Source organism: Fukomys damarensis, unplaced genomic scaffold (assembly GCF_012274545.1).
Source record: "Fukomys damarensis isolate Sample0158 unplaced genomic scaffold, DMR_v1.0_HiC HiC_scaffold_9, whole genome shotgun sequence".
NCBI lineage: Eukaryota > Metazoa > Chordata > Mammalia > Rodentia > Bathyergidae > Fukomys > Fukomys damarensis.
Window position 1 is genome coordinate 7,106,061 of NW_022900921.1, and position 9,857 is coordinate 7,115,917.

A 9,857-nucleotide genomic window follows, 5' to 3' on the forward strand; every position below is an offset into this window, starting at 1 on the left:
TTGGGCCAACATTTGAAGGAAAGGCTAGGGAAGGCACTAGGAACAGAAGGAGCACATAATTCTGAATCTCTAAAGCTGGAAAAAGTTTGCCAAATCAGAGAAGATGCAAGGCACTGGTCAGGCAATGCCTTGGTATAGCACACAGGGGTGGCTGAGGTCTAGGGTGGGATCGTAAATCCAGTTTTTCGTTCTCTCGTACATTCAACATGTCTTTATGGAGCATCTGTTCTCTTTTAGCATTTCTGTAAATAAGATGATTTTCCCATGATGATCACTCTGCACTCTAATAAGGACTAAGATCGTTTTTAAATAAATGGGTACCTAAAAGCATTTTCAGCATTGTAAACTGTTAAACTGAGATGGTCTAGCAGTGTGAATGGAGAAAGGAAGGGATTTATAATGGGATTGAAAAAACTATTTTTTTGTTTTTGTTTTTGTTTTGTTTTGGTGTTTTTTTTGTTTTTTTTTTTTTTTTTTTTTTTTTTTTTTGGTTCTTTTGAGATGGGGTCTCACTGTGTAGTTGAGACTGACCTGGAACTCACTATGGAGCCCAGGTTGGTCTCGAACTCACAGTGAGCCTCCTGCCTCATCCTCCAAGTGCTGGGCTTACAGGCGTGCACCACCATGCCCAGCTCTGCATTTTTGATCTGTACAAACCAACAAGGAGGTTGAGACAAGCATTCTAAGATGTAGAAGAACGGAAGGAAAGCATGATGTCATCGAAATGGAAGGGTCAGTCGATGGTTGTTACTATCACTGTCACAGCCTTATGACTGCAAGAAACCAAAGCTGAATCAGGATGCTTATAGAGGACAATGAGGCATGTCCGAGAAGTCTGCCAACTCCAGTGGCTCCTGAGGGAGAAAATGATACCCTTTGTCTTTCTGGGAGTCACATACAGTTATTGCCAGTGCTCATCTGCAAGTCTCTGCTTTTCTACTTCTCTAGACAAATGGGCTTCCTCTGGTGACTCCAGGCTATGCTGTGCCCCTCTGGGACTCTGAATTACATGGCCACTGGCTTTGGGTCCAGTCACCTCCCAGCCCCAACTCTGCCTGAGATTTCAGTCCCAGCACTGCCACCGTCAGCCACGTGCTTAGCTTCTCGCTACTCCAGTTCATAATTACTAGGAAGGAATCTGATGGGTTGGGCTCACTCCGGGAGTTGATTTCTGGTGCATGTATCTATCCGGAACCAAGAGGAAGGCAGTCTTGACCAATACCTGATGCTGTCTAATAAACTCCTCTCCCTTCAGCCCCCACCTACTCTTCATCTCCTGGCCCCTTTCCCTTTTGCAAAAGATCTATTTCCTTGTTTCCTATTATCTATCTTTTACTTTGCCCTTTATTTATATACTGAGTTTCTCATATGACAGAAACCATGCAATGCTTAGGCTCGTGCGTCTAAGTTCACTCAACACTAGTTTTAAGGAAAACTGCATGATGTTGCCATGGTCCCTCTCTCCCATCATTAGTGGACGTCCATGGCATGATCATGATCATGAACCACTCCACAAAGCATAGAGGCATCATGTCTTGGGATGGCAGACTCACAAACTGACTCTCACAGACCGGAAGGAAGCGCACATAAAAAAGTAGCAAACAGCGGTAACGGCACACGCTGCTGTAAAAGAGAGAAAAATGACTTACGCAAAAGGAACAGCTTCTGCTCACTTCATAGGGCAGTGGTTATGAAGCAACGTGAGCTTGGTGTTTGACACATTGGAGACTGGGATGTGAAATTGGGAAGGTTTCTTATATTATCAGTTTCCAGAAGGTCAAAAGCACTCTGCTCACTACCCTAAAGAAAAAATAAAAATGATCTGCAAATGGACTTTGGAGCATAGGCTGACATCTCTATTCTAAATCTCTATTCGAAATTACACTTAGAGAAGAGCCTGAAAATCTACACACTGGGAATGTTTAAAACACTGTCCATGTTGTCTTTATTATCGATATTTTTATTACAACTAAGATGATATTTCAGGCAACGTCCCAAACACTTTGCAAATGAAATTTCATTTGCTTTTTTACAAGATCCCCAAGACAAAGACATTTACACATTTTTACATTACAGAGAAAAGAATATCAGAGAATTTAGGCAACTAGCCCAACTAAAAAGTCACCTATTTAGTTCTACTTTTAGTTAGTGATTAAGCAGAGAATGAGAACACAAGTCATCCTTCTCAAATGCCTGCACCTTTTCATTCACTGCTTTGTAGCACAATTTCTGTCCCTAAGGTTTCAGAATTTCTTCATCATGATGTCAAGGCTCAAAAGATCCTCAGATGCTTTCCTGGTACATAAGGATCATGTCGGTGGTTGAACCCTCTATAATGAGCGACTGTCTCAGCTACCTTTGGGGAGCCTCTAGAATTTCTCCCTGGGAGAAGTGTCCCCAGATAATTCTGAGCAGCTGAGGCATTAAATCAGTGACACACAGAGCAGGGTAATCGCCACGATATCCCCATTTCCTTTATTCTATTCCAACAGGGGGCTGGTGTGTGTGAAAGAATGGGTGTGGGGAGTGTGCCTTAAACAGGAAGGAAGTGATTCACACATGTTTATGGTTTATTCATGACTCAGACAGAAGCTGGCACAAATGCTTAGAAAATCCTTCAGACAAAATCATAGAGTCCCGAGCACATCTGTTTAAAAAGTGAAAGCTCCGCACACCAGAGACCCGAGCAAGTGTGTGGCAGGGAGGGTGGTGGGACGGTTCAGAGGCTGTGTCCACCCTGAGGCTGCCTGCACTCTGCTTTCGCCCCATTTTGGGCCTGCTGGCTCTAATTCGGCCTCTGAGGTAGACCATCAGTAACTCAATCACTCCCTGGCTCCCTCTGGCTAAAAAGAACTGAGTTTTAAAATAGATTCCCGGCTTAGCTAATTCTTGTGGGTCTGGGCCCTTCATCCAAGTCTGATAAGCTTTCTGCCCCCCGCAGTTCCTCTGCCTGAACTGTTCCTTACAGGAGGGCTGAGTCTTTGGAGCGCATGGGTGCAGCTCACAGCACAGAGCTCTCTAGGGTAGGCAGCACAGCTCCAGGAGTTTACACGTGGAAGGAATGGGATCCCCTTTTCAGTTGGGCAAGCACGGGCAGTGAAGTCCAGCCAACAGTACAACTGCTGTTAGAGTCCGAGTCTAGACTTCTTCAATTTTTTACCCTGCAGTTAGATGGAATTCATTAAAAAAAAAAAAAAAAAAAAAACACTGGAAGAAGATGAAGACTCATGCTGAGTCACAACCTGTAATAAAGGCTCTTTTTATTTATAGCAACCATAATCAATATTGATCGAGAATGTACCATGTGTTAGACCCTTCCTTGGTTACAGTGATATCAAAGTCTCATTCAGTCTTTTCAAAAAGGGCTCACGCTGTTTCACAGATGAGTAATCTGAAGCTCAGCTAGCTCCGGTCCAGTAAACACAGGCAAGGAGCACACAACAGATCCAAGATCTTAACCAAGGATGAGGACTCTCGAGCTTTCTGCTGGCCGTATACCAGGGCCAAGCCTGACCAGTGGCATTTTCTAGTCTTTCTGCTAATTCTGGCTGTCTGGCATCCTGGCTGTAAATGCTTGGGCCTCCTGACATGCACACCAGATATATTTTAGGTTTGGGAAGAACTGGCCCAGGGATCCGCCACAAGGCAACAGCTCTTGGAGTTAGAAATGCTTTTCAAGAGTATTTGGCCAAATACCCTGCTTTCCTGACAAAGAAACGGGCTTCATGAGTGACGGCCCTGGTCTAACTTCTAGACCGTGCCCAAATCTGATTCACGTCTTCTGGACAATGCAGAGTAGAAAATAAAAATAGGTCATTTAGGTAGGGGCAGAGAGCTAAGTCCTTCATCTCTAAACCACCAGGAGACCAACAAACTGGAGTATGTTCAGGGTCATCCATTTCTTAGATCTTCTCATTAAACTCAGATTCAGCTAAGAAGATGCAAGGAAGTGGGGTGGGGAAGCAACTATATTCAGAGAGTTGATATTTTTCCTCCTGTTCAATTGAGCTGTGGGAGGTATCATATGCTGAACTAGTACATTTCAAAAGACAAAATCCCTAATGTTTTCTGGAGTGTTTTTCCCCATTAACATGTTGCTAAGCAACATTTTTACAACATCAGCAGCTCTCTAACTACAAGCTCAGTGAAGGTCTGGAAATGAGAGAATCAAAGGAAGAGAGAAAGGGGAAGAGTCGCCCCCGTGAATGTACTCTCTTTGTCGTGAAAGTTGGGGTGACCTCAACTATTTTACGGTAGAGATGACGGGGTACTTTCTCCCAACGTAGTTAACAAGAATCATGTGTAATATCTACTGGGCTTCTACATGACTTCGGGTATATCATTTTTTAAATCGATCTTTACAATATAGGACATTTCAAATGAACAACAACAACAACCAAAAAACAAAAAAAAACGATGCTGCAACACCTTCATCGGTGAATTTTATTTGTTTTTAAGGAGCTTTAACAATAATTATCAATCATGGCCAATCTTCTTTTCTATATGCCTCCTACTTCCCTTTTATTTGAAGTAAATCCTGATCATGTAATTTCATCTGTAAATATTTCAGTATTTGTCTAACAAAGGTAAGAAATGTTTTAAAAAGAAAAGCACACCATTTTTAGGGGTGACACTGGGGATCAAATTCAGGTCCTGGCGCTTGCAAGACAGGCTGCTGAACCACTGAGCTAAATCCCCAGCCCAAGAAGTGTACCATTTTTATTATTACTATTTGAAAAGTGAAGCGTCTTACAATTAGCAAATACTCAGCCTTCTAACATCCACTTATTTCATGTTTTCTCTTTTTACTATTTTATTGAGAATCCGAGTAAGTACCACATAATTTCCTTTCCATTCACCTCTGTTTTCCTTTACATTTTATTTAGTAAAAATATCAGAATTTTTGTCCTACAGAGTCTCCTGAAATCTAGATTATAAAATGTGCATTCCAAGATTTATTTCAAATTGTTTGAATCTAAAACATTGGATCACAATTTTTTGTTTTGTTCTGGGACAAAATAATTGATCAGTGATGTTATTATATTCCTATATGTAGGGGCTTATAAAATCTGGATGCCATTTTTGGTGACGCTGCAATATTTTTTATGATACTGACTCTGATCCACTAATTATAAAGTGCAAAATAACACTCATTTATTAGCCACTGTAATTTTTTGTTTGTTTCTTTGTTTTTTAGTCAATGTAATTTTTTTTTCCTAATGCTAGAGATCAAATCTAGCAGCAGTCTATCACTGAGCTATACCATTAGACCTATTTACTTTTTGTTTTGAGACACGATTGCTAGCTAAGTTACCCAGACAAGACTCGAACTTGTGATCCTACTGCTTCAGCCTCCCTCAGGGCTAGGATTACAAGTCTATACCACCCCACCCAGTTTATAATTCTATAAAGACAAATTTGCCTTACCTATCTATTTGTATATCAAGTGGTAGAGTTCATACAAAAAAAAAAAAGATGAATACTTCATTTTTTCTGGCTGTAATAATTTCCAAAGTAATTGATTGATTGGCCTCCTCCACCAATGATCAGTCAAGATTTGTTTGCTTGTTGGTATCATCCTGGATGTAGACCCTTTTGGATAGGTTTTTAATCTTCAGCAGTTGTTACTTTTATTAATATTCAAATGATCCCACATAGCCAAGGAGAGGCTGCAAGGTGGCTTGAGTTATTTTTCGGTGTTACCCTAGGGAGGGAGAGTGAGAATTCTTGGAATAAAGCTTTTGGGGTGAGCTCTTTAACAATTTTATCGGTTTCTTCTATGGCTGTCTAATCTTTTAGACCTGCTGTATTCACTAAGTTCAAATTTTACAGGTTACACCCTTCTTAGAAACTGTCCATTTCATCTGACTTTTTCAATTTAATTGCATTGAATGTTATAAAACAGTTTCTGGTGAATTTAAATATCCCCTGCTGTAAAGAATATTTCTTCCTTGGCATTGCTAATTGTGTGTGTGTGTGTGTGTGTGTGTGTGTGTGTGTGTGTGTGTGTGAGCGCTTCCCTTTTGTCTGATTTATGTTAGCTTGTGGCTTGGCTATATTTTTTGTTTTTAAAGAATTCATTTTTAGATTTATTCAATAACTATGATCTTTCTCCATTTTCCAGCAGAATTCTGCTCTTATGACTTCTTTTCATTCGCTACATTATTCTTTTCTACACTTTAAATTTCTAACTCATTCACTCTCAGAATTTCATTTATGATGTTACGGGTATTTTTTGTTACAGGTATTTAATAATCTAAAAGTTTTCACTGGTTAGTACTGGAGCTGTGTAATGTAGGTTCTGAGTTTTTGCAGTTCCATTATTATGTTCAAGCAATTCTGTGGCCCAAGAGTTGTTTAGTAATGATTTTTTTCTTTTCTTTTCTTTTTAATTATATGATGGGCCTCTCTGGTTTCAATTTCGCTGTTTTAAATTTTACTACATTAGGGGAAGAGAATGATATTTGGGTTATGTTTTGGAATTTATTAAGCTTCTCATGGCCTACAATATAACCCACTTTTCTGAACATTATATGTACACTTGAAAACATGGTATATTCTGTTATCTGGTTTCATAGTTTGCTACCTGTAAGATCTATTTCATTGACAATGCAAAGTCTTCTAAATCTCTGCTCAGTTTTAGTTTATGTGCTTTTCCTTAGATGAGAAAGAGATGTTAAAATCTTGTACAATTTGTCCATGTCAATTTTTTTTGCATTGGGATTTCTGCTTTTTGAAATTCTTGCTGTGCCCGGAGTGCATAAACAGGTAAGAATGGAAACTGGGAGTGAAGATTTCCTCCTTCCCTGTCCTTTCTTTAGATTTTTCCCAGTCGAATGAAAGACATCATGTCATCTTCGCTTGTCTGGCCCAATTTCCTCCATTTCCCAAATCTCTTTGTTCTGGCTGCGCCTATCTTTTCCAACAGTATTTTAAAATATGAATCACCCACAAGTGTTTTTCCTCTTACCAGTAGGTAAATATAGTTCAATTTATTCATATGATTGATATGTTTTGCTTTTTTCCTGTCATGCAGTTTGATAAAAGTGTATGTATATATTTCGAAAGTGTGATTTATTGAATTTGCTTTTTTGTATTCTTAACTTTTGTATTGAGAACCTGCATTTATATATTTCTTCATTATTTATATACCTTTATGTAATGTCCTTAGACCTTTTTATTTACTTATTTTACTTTTCTTTGGTCCTTGGCAATAAAAAATGAAGAATTAGCTAGTAGCTTCTTTATCTCTCATTCTTTCCTGGCATCTACTTTAAAGTAATATTATTTTACTCTAATTATTACAAGGCAATTAGCAGACATACTTTTCATATGCTATTTATGCATCCATCCCCCATTTTCTACAATTGTAACTTCTCTGTAATGCCCAGAGAGGCATAGTCCTTTATACTATATTTTCTCCCTCTCTTTCCTTCTCCCTCTCTCTCTCTCTCTCTCTCTCTCTCTCTCTTGCTTTTATTTTTATAGACAGGGTCTCACTATGTAGTTCAGGCTTGCACTGAATTCACTGTGTTGCCCAGGCTGGCCTTGAACTCGTAGCAGTCCTCCTGCCTGAGCCTCCTAAGTGCTAGAATTATAGGTGTGCACCATCATGCCCAGCTATACTCTCTCTCTTAATAAGCATCCTTAGTAATTAATTTTACCAGTAAGTAATATTTAACGATCACTGTTAGTCCTTATGTCAACATCTACTTGGGTTAGGTAAAACTTATTCTGTGCTACATTCCTCAGCATGCTCTGAGTTTTAGTGTTTGTAGCCTCAACAGCCTTTACACTTGAAAGTTATATTACCTGGATTAAAAAACTGTGAATTAAATCTTATTTGAGAATCTTGAAAATGTTACTTCATTTTCTATTTAGCTATTGAAAATGTCACTTAATTTTCTATTTGCTGTTGAAAAATCACATGATCAATCTGATTTTCTTTCCAAGTGCTACCCATCCCCAAATTTTCCCTTCATTCTTCTTTTCCTTCCTTCTTTCCTTTCTTTCTTTTGTCTTTATAGATATAAGATCTTGCAATTTTCCTGCCTCAGCCTCGAAAGTAGCTCAGACTACAAGCATGCAGCACTGTACCTGGTTCGTTTTTCTTTAACGTTCTTGTGAGAGACTGCTGATTTTCTGAGGGACACAGTTCTTTCAGTATGCAATTTCAATTTTACTTTTATTTCAAAAAAGTTTTCTTGATACACAGTTTTTAGATTTTTTTTTTATCACTCTGTCAGAGAACTTAGATACTATCCAGGTTAAATTTTTTTTTTTTCAACTGCCATGTTTCCATTTTTTTCTCTTCACTCCGTTAAAATTTGCCATCATTTTCTTCCTTACCATTTTTGGTTTTCAATAAGCTACATATATAGTGTTTTTTACTCTTACACACCTAGTTTATTTTTAGACGGATATTATTTTGCTTATATATTATTTCCTACATTGTACCATCTCATTTCTGATTTTTAATTTTAATTCTGATTTTTTGGTATGTTTTGTGCATTATATTTTTTACTTCATTAAGCTCTTTTTGTGTAGTTTTATGTTCTTGCTTCGCCTTCATTCTTATAATAATTTGATATAGGATGTGCACACTACATTTTGCTATTATGTTTACTTAGGATTAGTTGTCCTCAATTTTAGAAGGGCAGAGTGGATTCCTTTTCTAGCATTTTTGATTTAGAACACCTGTTTTGATTATTTCACAACACACACACAGAGATACACAGACACTCACATATAATCGTGTCCTTTCTAAGATCTTCCTCTGTTGCCCTTTGGTAATTTCATTTGAGTACTTTTACTTTTTCTATCTTTTTTGTTTCTGTTACACCTGTTTCTCTTAATATAGATTCTATCCCAATTTGGCAGTAGAGAGCTCATTCCAGGTCAATTTGGGGAATTCTTGAGGCCGTTATATTTTCACATCTTAAAACCTTATCATGAATCCTATGTGCTCACTCCTGAATCCCTGTACAAAAAGATCCCTCTGAGGGCTCCAGAGTGGCCATGCTTTATAGTTGTTACCTATTTGTGATTTTTGCAGGGCTGTTGGTCTCAATTTCGTTCACCCCTCCCCCGTTACTTCCCCCTGCTCCCTTCCTCACCAAACCTAATATGCTACAGGACACAAAGCTGTGGAATGGTTTGCATTTATTGTAGATGTAATGACAAATATTCAGTTTCGCTATCTCTGTTGTCTGTATAAGGTCCTTTGGAGACATTTTTTTTAAATGCACAATCAGTGTAATTTTCTACAGTATATCTTAAATTGTCTACCAACACAATTTTTGATCATTGTTCAATGTTAGCAGTAAATATTGACATTGAATCTTTTCATTTGAGTTTATTAGTACATGTGCGTAGTACACAAAGTTTATATTCTTTATTTGGAGTTGGTACATGTACCTAGCACCGCTTAATTCCTTTTTCATTCCCTTTCCTTTCCCTCTATCCCCCTTCCACCCATCTCTTGAAGCTTGCGGCTGTAAGAGTATTAGGAATCATGTTGTCCCTACACATATTATTCTCTAAAAATGCTTCTACACATAATTTGCCATCCTTCTGGAAAACTCATTCTATTGACAAAATCTCTGTACCGTTAAAAGAAGCTTCTTTGTTTGAAATTAAATTTCATTCCTTATTATTTTGCATTGAAGGCTAATTCTAGATCTATTTTCCTATCTACTTCACTCGAAAAAAGGAGGTTACAAATAACAGCAACATTTAAGAATATAACAGCAGTGCTGCCTGCGATCACCCGGCGGCGTGCGCGCGAGCTCCCGGCCTGCGCGGGAGCCCCCGGCCTGCGCAACAACAGACCAGGAAGTCCCCAAGGACCCCAGAGG